Source organism: Capsicum annuum, chromosome 7 (genome assembly GCF_002878395.1).
Source record: "Capsicum annuum cultivar UCD-10X-F1 chromosome 7, UCD10Xv1.1, whole genome shotgun sequence".
In the NCBI taxonomy this organism is placed as follows: domain Eukaryota; kingdom Viridiplantae; phylum Streptophyta; class Magnoliopsida; order Solanales; family Solanaceae; genus Capsicum; species Capsicum annuum.
The window spans coordinates 42309146-42322594 of NC_061117.1; the positions used below are offsets into that span (position 1 = coordinate 42309146).

At 33.0% G+C, this 13449-nt stretch overlaps 1 non-coding gene across 1 annotated transcript; it reads left to right on the top strand.

Annotated features, from left to right (window-relative positions):
- Positions 1–5955: 5955 nt before the first annotated feature.
- LOC124886200 lies at positions 5956–6061 on the top strand. The gene has a single exon (XR_007043286.1). It is a non-coding gene; the product is annotated as a small nucleolar RNA R71 (small nucleolar RNA).
- The last annotated feature ends 7388 nt before the right edge of the window (positions 6062–13449 follow it).

Below are 13449 nucleotides of genomic sequence, written 5' to 3' on the forward strand. Positions count from 1 at the left end.
ATTTACCTACTTGTTTTTTGAAGCATCATTAAGCAAAACTTATATGCTTCTTCCTCTACATGTAAAATAATAAAGTTTTCATATCTATTATTGTATAATAACTTCAAGAGACAAAATAAGTTATAAAACCTACCTTCAAACTATAGCAAAATACTTGATTTTCATTGAAAGATTTTTCTTTTAATCAGGCGGTAGATTCCTCCCTCAATTAGTAACGTAACTTGATAGTCAACAAAGTAATAATACATAACAGAGTACAAACTAAATATGTTTGAGAGAGAAACTAAGTTGTTTCTTCCGTACTTCCCTTTCTAGTATCACATATCGATGTATTTATGAAAATCTCCTCCATCAATGGGTTTTATTATATACATAATCGTATGAGATAGGCAAAAGATGAAAAGAGTTAAAAAAAACATGTCTTAGAGGCCAAATATTGAAATTCAGCCAGAATCCATTGCACCATAATAGAACCTCCCACATCACCAGTTGGGCTGGTATTTCATGGGTGATAATACAAAGCAGCAGCCATTGCATTGCCCTGTTTCTTATTAAAATCAACCAATTTTGATCTTAGTTCCAAACTCCAAATTTAAAACAAAAAATCAATTAGCATAACTCAAAATTCAAAGCTTTGAATCGTCCCGATACAGAATGAGTCATAGACTGTTTCCACTTATTGCACCTTAGTTACACTTGTAAGAAATCAAAAACATAGAGTATGACTCTGAAATCCAATGACATAACCAACCATTCACAACATAGAAATGATTTTATGATAAAAATAACTTGACACGCAAAAAATAACCAACATTATTGTTAAATCATAACATCAAAATCTATATTATAAAGTACAATAATGTAGGCCTATAGTACAAAAATTTCTAACATAGAAAGGACATAATCCACACAAAGAGAAAAATTCATACATAAGTACCTGAAAATTTGAGTAACTCCGACGATTAAGGCAATGACTGCTTTATCAAAATCAATTGTATTCGACACCAAAAAGGCAAAAAACATTACAGAACCAATATTGTTCATGATCCTTAACTGAATCTTGTACCTAAAGAGTGTACAGTATTTAAACTTAAAGATGTGTTTTAAGTGATTAATGCAGGAAAGAATATGTTATTACCTGGTAACTGCAGAGGAATCTGCATTTGAGAAAGAAGATGAAATTAGTAGAATAATTTCTATAAGAATTGATATTATGTTTGAATTCGCAAGAGTGACTATTAAATATGTAAGATAGTGAATCAAATTAAAAGTCTGATTATTTGGATACATAACTAATTTGTTCGCAATATGGCTAAGAGAAGCCGAAAATAGTTACAAAATATGGCAAGAGAAGTTTACCAACTTCCTTACCAAATAAGCCATTCTCCTGAACATCAACTTGATTTATCAATTGCTTGAATGGTCAGAAATAAAAGAGATTACATGGAAAAAGAAGAGAAGACGTTCAGTAACAGTAGATCATAGAGTAAATGAAGCGTCAAATCATGATTTGTGGCTCTTAAATTTGGAACATTTTTATAGACAATAAAGTTGTCCATAAGATATAATCTATGTATCAAATCACCCTAAAAACAAAACGCCTATCAATTCAGTATGAGATGAAAAAATAAGAGAATCTATGAATAGTTAAAAAAGTGTTGCAGTATCAGTTTGTCTCGTAGAATTAAAAAAATGGCGTAAATAGTATAAGAATTGTACCGATCCTTTACTTCCCATCGACGAACTACAAATACTGTTAAGTTTCATTATTTTTTTTAATTGTGATATTGTAGATGAAGTCTAACATTTGGTTTAAGAAGACGTGAGTATTTGAAGAATGTAAAAAGAGATTTGCATAGTTGAAGTGTTTTATGGTATATAAATAGTTATATAGAAGTTTAATAGGTTTTGGAGATGATGAGATATAATAGGGAAAGTTTTAATCAGGGATAAGATGGAAAAGCAGTTGTGAACTAACACGTTTGTTAAACTGCAGAGTTTAGATTATGATTTTTTTATATAAAAAGGTGAAAGTAAAAAAAATGTAATCTTCTTATTTTTTAAAAATATTTGAAAAATAAAAGTAATATGTCATAACTAAAATAACTAAATCCTTCTTCTAATATGACAGATGGTTGAATAATAGGAAGACATGTGGCTGATTAAGGAGGTTGCATCAGTTTCTATTAATAATATAAATATATACAGATATAGATATCAATTTAAAAAGATAAAAGTAATATATCATAACTAACATGACTAAATCCTTTTCCTAATATGACAAATGGCTGAATAATAGGAAGACATGTGGCTAATTGAGGAGGTTGGATCCTTTTCTATTAATAATATATAGATTATCACACTCAATATAAGGATAAGCTAGCAAAAAATATAACAATATTCATTAAGAATTTTACAGTGAAGGCATATTAACTATCTCAAATAGTTTATGTTTCTCAGATATGTATTAAATCATGCTAAGTTTAATATTGACATCTAATCACATGCCAAGCTTTCCACGCTTTGAACATATCAAGTGTATTTTCACATCATATGTAGAGAAAATTGAATTCATAAATTATGTTCTTCATATCTCATATTCATTTATAATAACTTTAAGTATACACACATACTTATAATTAATGTAATTTTTTCATATCATCCTACAACTTAACAAAATTTCACGCATGATCTTTATGGAACAATCACGGATTACGAATCACAATAATCATGATAAGAAAATATTTCTCTTAATTATCATGCATTCAAATATAGTTACAAGTAAATTATCTACTCTAACATTTATAAAAATAAATTCACAAAAATTACGAAGGATAAAAACTTATGAATAAATAATAAGTTGGATTATGAAAGTAGAACCCGATTTTGTTGCTTGCTTCTTTTTTACTTTGAAATAAAAATTTTGAGACTGTTAATTTGGAGACTATCTGCAGTCCGGCACACCAAATGGAAAGACTGCAATTATTTGCATACAATACATCAAGTTGTTCTTCTCAAATAGAGTTAACAACATACACACTTGGACTTTAGTCTTTTCCACTATATCCTTATTTTTCTCCATTGCCTATGTACTAAATCACAAGTATAACAATCACTGTATATTGGAATCTAGTACTTGTTTGACCGAGGCAAAGTGACTTCAAATTCTTAGACTTCTTTTTATGTCAATCAACACGACAGATCATTCCATTGCAACAAAATATAAAGCAACCATCATGTTTGGCAATTTCTATCAAATTCACATCATCTTATGTGACACAAGAATTGTTCTATAAGTTACCCGACATTAAACCTTCAAACAAACTTCATTACCCGATATTAAACCTTCAAACAAAATTCATCAACCAACTATCAAAAATGCAGTCCCGGCTTCTCTTTGCCAACACCTAGTAAATTTGAATATTTGATCTTCTTCTTCATGAAATATCATTCTTAGATTGTTGGAAAATATGTTTCATGAATACATGCATACAAAATATACAAAAAAGATTCAAAGATGAAGGCTTGATAATCTTAACAACAAACATAGAGTAAAAGGCTTGAAACACGCACAAAACATTTTATTAAAAATGATATTTGCTCCTTCTCCTTTGCAAGATTGCTATGGCATTTAACGCAAATAGTTTTAATAGATATGACAAGTCTTTGGATTTTTGCACCAAGCAAATAGTAAAGATAATCCTATTGGAAAGCAAGAAATTGAACTTGATTTTTTTGAAGAAGAAAGAAAACTTTTGGGGAAAGTTATATCACTGTTAACTTTTTAGAAAAGTTACTATAGAAATATGAGGTGTTGGATTTAAATAGAATAGGTGGAAACCATACAGTGAAAGGACACACTCTTTCATTAAAAGACACTTTTTTTTATCAAAAGACACTTCACTAAAAAGACATATCTTACAAATATTAATTTAATTTAAACAAAAATCCAACATTATCTAAAGATTGTTCAAAATAATGTAAACAAACTATCATGATAGTACATATGTATGATGAGAGTATTAACCACGGGCACTTTAGTGAACACCAGAGTCCTTTGCGTTATTTGTCATTGGAGGTAGAATATTTATATCGTACACTTATCTCCTCAATTGTAGGAGTGAGGTTTTCTGCTAAAAATAATTATGTAACACAAAATACAAACACACTCTTGAATCGTTGACCGGGTTCTTGGTGTAAGAATAATTATGTAAAACAAGTCCATCTTTACCAGGTTCTTGGTGTAAGATCCAAGTTGCGTTAAAGATGCAACCACTTCATCAATGGTTCAAATTCATCTTTCTCACAATACCACAAGACTCCTACCAATGGGTCATCCACCAAACCCACATCGACATAATTCTTCACCTCACCATTAATGGCATCGATCACCGAAACTACTTACAAGTCCATAGGTTGTCTCATGAACTTGAAAACATTGAAATAAACCTCTTCATCATTTAGGAAAATCTTTATCTCACTGTACTCTACATCCACCAATGCTCTCCCGATAGCTAAAAATGGCCCTCTGAGAATAATAAAAACTTCATAATTTAAAGCACAATTAAGAATCACAAAGTCAGCACGAAAGATGAACCGATCAACTTTAACTACCATATCATAAAGTATCCCCATTGGTTTCTTGATGGTTCAGTCGGCCATTAGCTCTCTCATTATGGTAGGTTGTGATTTTCTAAATCCTAACTTATGAAATTTGGCATATGGCATTAAATTTACACTCGCCCCAAGGTCACACAAGGCCTTAGCAAACTTGAACATTCCAATGGTGAACAGGATTATGAAAGCACTAGGCTCTTTTTCATTATGTCCATGGGGCTCAGCATGATTGAACAACAATGATGAGTTATTTCTATTGTATCATCCTTCTAAAACCGCTATTTGGAGACCAATTCCTTCTTAAACTTAGCCTACCTCGACATCACTTACAATGCTTCGATCAAAGAAATATTGATGGAATGGTTGCTAAATTTATCATGGAACTTTTTGAACTTTGCATTTTCCTTTATTTTCTTGAACCATTGAGGAAAAGGGGGAGGGATTGTGATTGGTGTCATGGAGACGTTTTGACATTCTTTCATCTTTGAATTTTCAAAGATAACCTCATTTGGCTTTACCTCATCCTTATTTAGTCTTTTTCTTTTTATATTTGTTTGCTCATTATTTTCTTTCTCGTCGGGATAATCATCAAGATCCATACCCTAGCCAATATTTTTTCTTCTTCGAGTGACAATAACATTTGTTATCATACCGCTCGACATCTTTTTATTTTGTCCTTCCATGAGGTGCACGGAGTTTTGATTCAATTTTGCCTCTAATTGTTAGATGGTGGTTGCATGAAACTCAACCCTTTGATGTATCTTGGAGAAATCATCCCTCATTTCCTTCACTATCTTGTTGGTACCCTCAAATCCAATCAAGATTCGAGCCAAAAGATATTCATTAATGCACTCCTCCTTTCACATTGAGACATGCCTCGATTTTTATTTTTCTGACCTTGATTCCCACATTGCCCTTGAGAGGCAACATTCCGAATAAGTAGGTAACAAACTCATCTTGTCTTCAAGTACCTCTTCTTCCACATATTCACATGCCTTAGTATCCCTTGCATTTACAATATTCACTCTTTCAATGGAGGCTCCCAATACATGTTTAGTAAGAATTTCAAGGTGTGACATCACCTTGATCATATTTGCATGTCTTTCCTCCTTTTGACATCTTTGATCTTGACATACAAAGGATGAGAAGGTATCTCCCTCAGTCACCTCAGCATCCTTCATGTTCCAACCCCTGGCCAAACTAACCACTTGATTTAACGCACTTAATAGAACTCCATATAATGATTTAACAAAGGATCCACTGGTTGCATTGTCCACTGTGGCTTTGTTGATTTGGCCTAATGCCCTATAGTATATTTGGAGTAGCATCTTCTACGGCATCTCATGGTGAGGCCATTTCATAAGCTTATCCTTAAATCTCTCCCATGCTTCATACCAAGGTTCCTCATGGAATTGCTGAAAATTTATGATCTCGTCCCGAAATTGTAACATCTTTGAATGTGGGAAGTATTAATCCAAGAAAACCTGAGTAAGTTTGACCCATGATGTGATGGACCCAATGTGTAGATATCTAATCCACAACATTGTATCACCTATTAGCAAAATGGGAATAGACGCAACCATTTAGACTCTTGTAATATGTAAGCAATGTCGAAAGAAGAACATACTTTTACAAAATTCTTCAAGTGCAAGTTTGGATCTTCATGAGATTGACCACCAAACAAACCCGTCATATTAAGTAATTTGTAATCTCACACTTGTGACATAAAATACTCGATTTCCCTTGGTAGGGGGAATATGAATGACACTAGTATATTCTTTATCGCTAAGATAATCCATATTTTCAACATGTTCATATGATGAGTTGTTGATGATTCCCTCTTGACTCATAGTTATTTGGAAGAAATATTGATCACCAAATAAAAAACATCAAAAACAAAAACAAATGTAAATAAACACCACTACAAGTATACCAAAGTTACAATCAACACCGTACAAGTGAAAACTAAGTCTCACTTCCCATCAACGGTGCCATCTATACCATTTTGATCTTGCTCATCTATACCATTGTTGTTAGTATAGGACGATTGTTTTCAATAAAGCATAACTTATGTTGAGGTTGAATCCTTAAGGAGTTAGTCTAGCATTCAAATCCTATAGGTGTTGAAACTGTCTAAGTATATGCCTATAATATAAGCAACATAAAATACATAACATAAAAATTAGGGGGTGTATGGTTTGTGAAATTGTTTATACAAAACTACTTAGCCAACTGTAATACCTCATAATATTCTAAGCTCAATTAGGCTCTTAGTTGCATGCATAAGGAGTTCACGGCTTGAAAATTTCACTAATTGTTGAGGACTTAGTCATTTCAAGACCCCAAGACTTCTATGATTTTTATTTTGGCCTTCCAGACCCTGAAACATTGGTTTTTCAATTGACTCATGTTTAAAGATGTTAAAGATATGTCTCAGTAAAGTTTTGATATTTTTAAAGGGGATTCAGGGTGTGTATGGATGTCAAAGGTAGAAAGACCTTGCGATAGCCTCGCAGTGCAAAACTAGCTCCACAGGTGAAATAAGTTGTGGTGCGAGAGCCACTTGACCCAATCAAAGGTCGCGGCCCGAGGGTCGCTTCACCCAAGCAAGGGTTGACACATATCTCATGAGAGCACCTACTAGTAGAGGGTGACTCCTTTGTCCTTTAGGACACCAGTTTAGTAGATCCACATAGCCATGTGTTAGTACCTGTGGCACAGTACTGACACCCTTCCAAATGGGGTTATAGGTTGGAACCCAATTAGCTCAGATTGGGGCATATCGATTATATGATACCTCCTACAGTTTCAGTTAGTAATTCAATGTAACTCAGCTTAGGTTTGTGTGACCACGTATACAAATTATCAATTGTTCAGTTATATAGATTTCAGTCTTTCAGATTTTAGATTATCTCAGTAACATGTTTATACTTGGTCTCGCATTCTTAGATTTTACATGTTCATGTATTCATGCTCAGTTATCTCATGCATTTCAGTCAGTCTTTATCTCACATACTAATACATTCAAAGTACTTACCATAAAATTTTCTTTGCGCTATAGTATCTTATAACATAGGTTTGGATACTCGGTTTCCCAATCGTTCTTAGATAGCTCAGTGTTACTCAGTAGCTGTATTGGTGAGTCCTCTTACATCGAGGAAGTGATATGCTTTTACCATTATTTCAGTATTCTCTTAGGTTCATACAGATGGAGTTAGCTGAGATTTTGTCCCATCAAATCCTCATAATGTTTAGAGGCTTTAAGATAATCAGTTAGACAGTCAGTGAGTTCATCAATTTTTGTCAGTTATTTTAGACAGACAGTTAGTTTCCAGTATTTTTATCAAATATTTCAGACATATTCTTGTTAAGTATTTCAGTATTCAAATTTACAGTATCCTATCAGTTATCTTCTGATCATGTGTTATATTATTATTTAACTCAATGCTCAGAGCAAGTACCAACTCACGGGTTAGCTTGTGGTCACTTGTTTCCATAAGCACCATTGAAGCGACTAGGGGGTAGCCTTGGGTCATGAAACCAACCAATTAAGAGTGACAATTATAAATGATCTTTTAATAGGAAAAAAAGTCTTGGGATTATGTCTTCCTAGAGGAAAATAATGCATGGGTTTATGGTAATTAAATGCCCATTCTAGTTAACAACTACATAGGTAGGCTAGGTTGGAGGTTCTTAGGACTAGTTTTTCAACCAAACCTCAAGATTATCACTCATAGACCCTTTCAAATAAATCATGTGTGTGGCAAGAAAATCCACCCAATACCTGAATTAGGCATCCCTATTTATAGGAAGATACCCAAGATCTAGACAATTCTCAATCCATCCTTATTTCTAAGATAATGTAAAGGAAACAAGCCATATATACCTATTTTTCACTAATTCCCTGTCCCTCATATCCCTCTTTCAAGGATGACATAGGATTCAAAAGTGTACTCACAACCTTCTTTCAAGGATTATGTGAGATTTAAGGAATTTTGGGTTTTCACCTAGAAATTCCTACTCAAGAAAACAAGCATTAGTAAAACCCATCATAATTAACCAAGAATCTACACTAATAAATCACAATTCACACATATTTGCACCCTATTTCAGCATAATCGAAAGATAGAATAATTATCTACTCATGGAAGTAAGGAAAAGACCAAATTGACATTCATTTCCTCAATTGAAGGTTAGGCAAAAGTAATCCCAAAATTCCAAACTCCAATTGCAAATAAGAATATCATTTTGAAAGATTAAGTATAATAGTTTTACACACTCTAATTGAAAGTTTTCTTTCCATGAAATTCAAATATAGATGGAATATGGTTTCCAAGTAAAAGGGTCTTGCCCCTTTGAAAGATTAGTCTTAGCTATGGGAAATTATGAATTTGCCCCTGTGCTAATTTCTGTTTCACCATGATCGCCTGTACTAGATTGCAATTACGGCTACCGCCATATTAGCCATACTCTCGTGGTCACTGGTTTTAGCTTACTTAGGCTGACTGTGATCATCTGTACTTGATCGTGATCGCAGCTACCACAATCATGGTAACATTCTCGCGATCACTGGCTTTGGATAAATTGGAATGAACATGATCGCGACCCTCAGACCGTGATCGTAGTACCATGTTTCTTTCTTCAATTCTTTTTGTATGTTTTGTTCCTGAGATTAGTGCACCAACGTAACCTTTACTGCAAGGAAACGAGTCTCAAGCAAATTGAGACAAAAGGATTATTTTAAAATGTCAATCTAAATTCATGTAGTTTGAGTCTAAAAAATGAAAAGTGTCACATAAACATAAATAGATAGACTAATTAAATAAACGAGAGTACAATACAATTATCGAACTAACCTTCAAGTGGAGTATTCGAGCCAAAATCATCCGTGTTGACTTCCATGAAACAATGAATATACATCAGTTTCCAAACAATTTGGGACAATGTAATTAAAAATCTAGAAGAAGTTCCTCAGAACAAAATCATTTTAAGGTTGTTCTGGAAGCAAGAAATTTGAAATTAATTGGTAGGAAAGAAAAAGCACTAAAATATGAAGGCCAACATCAATGCGACTAAGATTGAAGGAAGATGATAGTTATTGAAAATCATTTATAATATTGATAAGGCAGAATACATCGACAGACCCCTTAAGTACGCACCATCTTTCAATTAGGTACCTCAAGTGGACGTTGCTCACTTTTGACACCTCAAGTAGCCATAAAATGTGTCATTTTGACACCTTTTGCTGAATCAGCAAATAGAGTGTATTACACTCGCTTTTAAGCGCATTTGAGGGCCATTTTCGTAAATTTTAAGGGTATTTTCATAATTTTTTATCTTTAAATTTTTTTAAAATTATTGAAAATCTCACATTGTCTTCTCCACATCTTCGTTTTAGCTTAACCTCCATTAATAGAAGTGAAATTAACACTCAAAAATAAATTTCACTCGATTAACAAAACACTCACTCCATTAACATGGCTACACAATAATACACACCATGAACACCAAATAATACTCCTTCCATTAATCAATGAAACACACCCAATTATAAAAAATTCAAGAGGATAGTCAAAATTTCCAGAAGATAATGAAGATATAATCATGATTGGAACTAAAAATTTTCAAAAGTACTGAAAATTGAAACTGAAATAGTGTGTATTATTTTCTTCCGTTAATTTATTTTCTTTTGTGTGTGTAGCTGTGTGTATGCCTATTCAAATGAAATGAAAGTTGTGTGTGCGTTTTCGATGGCGAAGTGGGTGTCTCAATTTAGGGGTGGGGTTTAGGAAGATGACGGGAAGGGGGGTTGGGCTGCCAAACAAAAAGGGTAGTTTGGGGGTGGGGGAAGGTGGGAGGGGCAGGGAGGGGCGATGAAGAAGATGACTTAGGGGGGTTGGGGGGGGGGGAGAATTGAATTTTTTAATTTTTTTATAATTATTTAAGTTAAAAAAATTGTCAAGTGTCAATATTTGATTGGTGTTTTTTATTTTAATTAAAAATAATTATTTAACAATTAATTTGGAGAAAAATGACAAATATCATAATATTATTGGTCACTGTACATATCATCGACGCGTGTAATACATGCACACGATATATTTTTGCTAATTCAGCAAAAGGTGCCAAAATGACACACTTTATGGCTACTTGAGATGCCAAAAGTGTGCAACATCCACTTGAGGTACCAAAGTGAAAGACGGTGCGTACTTAAGGGGTCTGGCGATGTATTCTGCCTAACAATAATAGCCAAATCATTTCAATATCATGGATGATTAAAAAAAAATGGCCAAAAGGTGTTAAACTCAAAGCGGCATCTTTGATGAGTACTTTTTTCCGTGAAAGAGCATATCGCTTCTTAGCCAACATAGGGTTTTTGATACATTCTTAATTAGGATATTAGGTTTTTTAAAAAAAAAATAATAAGTTCAATTTTTTAAGTTGGGGTACTTTAGTAATTTCACTTTAAGTTTTTTGAGTTGGTGCTTTTAAGGTAGTATAGATATAGATATGTATATATGGCAAAATACATAGATAGGTATCTGAACTTTTTGACTTTTTTCGTATTGGCATCTCAATTAGGTCATGTACCTATTGAACTCTTTAGTTATTCACAAATTGTGTCAATTAAGCACAAATTACATAATTTCATACAGGTTTAGCGCGTGAAATTCACTTGCCATGTCATTGAAAGTATAACCAATGATAAAATTACATGTCATCCAAGAAAAAAATTAAATTTATTTTTTGTAAAAAAAAAAAGAAAAATAATTTTATTTTTTTGCCTTCTTCCTCTAGTCTTTGATCACTTTCCACCATTAAAGTTTACATTCACTACTCCATTACCGAAATAACACCCAACAACTATTAGAGGAAGAAAAAGAGTAACAAAACAACACACTGATATACGACAACAAGCAACAATAACAAAGAAGAGACCCATGCGATTCTAATTTTTTAGAGAAATTTTCACCGGAAAACGTCATCCCAACACAATCATCCACCCTCCTACACCATTAAACCACCACCGAAACATCGCAATGGCTTTCACCTCATTTTGATATACAACAACAAGCAACAATAACAAAGAAGGGACTCACGTGATTCTTATTTTTCCAGCAAAATTTTCAAACAAACTGAGTCTTGGAACTTCATCCAAGAACCCATTTTATTCGAATCCAATTTCTCCAATTCCTACATCACAATATTCAGTTATAAATTTCTCAAATGATTTTGAGAACAACCACCTGAAAAGAGAGTGCAATTAAAGAATAATCAGAGAAAATGGCAACTACATATTTCTTCAAATCCATAATTCCTTTTTCTATTTTCTCTCAATTGTAGTTTTTTCAAATTCAAATCACTCATTTAATTCTAGAAAAATCTCAATCGGTACTTAATAAGTATACAGAGCTCATGATTTCTCTACATTCTCCGTAGAAATAATTTTTAATGTTTGATTTCTTAATTTTCTATAAGGTTTCTTAAGTGCCCTCTCATGGATGATTTTTGGTGAAAATTTGCTTTCAAGGTAATTTATTACATAAAGTTCTTGTTTTTATTGAAATAATCAGCTCAAAAAATAAATTTTTAAAATTTTTGTTGTTTAAGAGGAAAAAAATAAAAAAAAAAAAGAAATAAGAATAAATTATGACTTCTCACTCTTGTAGTAGAGTTAGTATTGCACATGTCATGTCATGTCAGCAATCGTGTTTAAATGACATATTTTATGAAAGATTTAGGGATTCAATAGGTATATGGCCTAATTGAGGTGCCAATACAGAAAAAGTCAAATAATTTAGGGGTATGTCTATGTGTGTATGTATGTTTGTATGTATGTATGTATATAGGCCAAACACATTGACAGAACCCTCAACTTGACACCATCTTTCACTTTGGCATCTCAAGTGGACGTTGTTCACTTTTGGCACCTCAAGTAATCATAAAGTGTATCACTTTGGCACCTTTTGCTGATTCAGCAAATAGAGTGTATCACACTTGCTTTTGGGCGCGTGACAACTTCATTTTAGCCTATTTTTCATTTAATTTTACCACCTTTTTCCCTATTTTTTCATCCTACCATCTTTCAACCTCCCTTAATGGGGTATCTCTTAGCTAATTCGTATTTTCCTTTGAAAACTTTCCAATACATCTTCATCAAATTCTCATGTTTAGATGGTAAATAAACCAACTAATAGAACATATAAAATCACCCCACAAGACTAAATATCAGATTTAGCACCATCATACCCTTTTTTCCTAAGCACATTAGGAGCAACATAAGCTGGAGTACCACACTGTGTATGAAGCAAACCATCACAACGTAACTGCTCAGACAAAGCTGACAATCCAAAATCCGAAATCTTCAAGTTCTCATTTTCATCAAGAAGTAAATTCTTGCAACATCACGATTTTAAAATCTCAATAGGTATATGGCCTAATTGAAGTGCCAATACAGAAAAAGTCAAATAATTTAGGGGTATGTTTATGTGTGTATATATGTTTGTATGTATGTATGTATGTATATAGGCCAAACACATCGACAGACCTCTTAACTTGACACCATCTTTCACTTTGACACTTCAAGTGGACGTTGTTCACTTTTGGCACCTCAAGTAACCATAAAGTGTGTCACTTTGACACCTTTTGCTGATTCAACAAATAGAGTGTATCACATTGCTTTTGGGCACATCGCAACTTCATTTTAGCCCATTTTTCATTTAATTTTACCACCTTCTTCCCTATTTTTTCATCCTACCATCTTTCAACCTCCCTTAATAGGGTATCTCTTAGCTAATTCGTATTTTCCTTTGAAAACTTTCCAATACATCT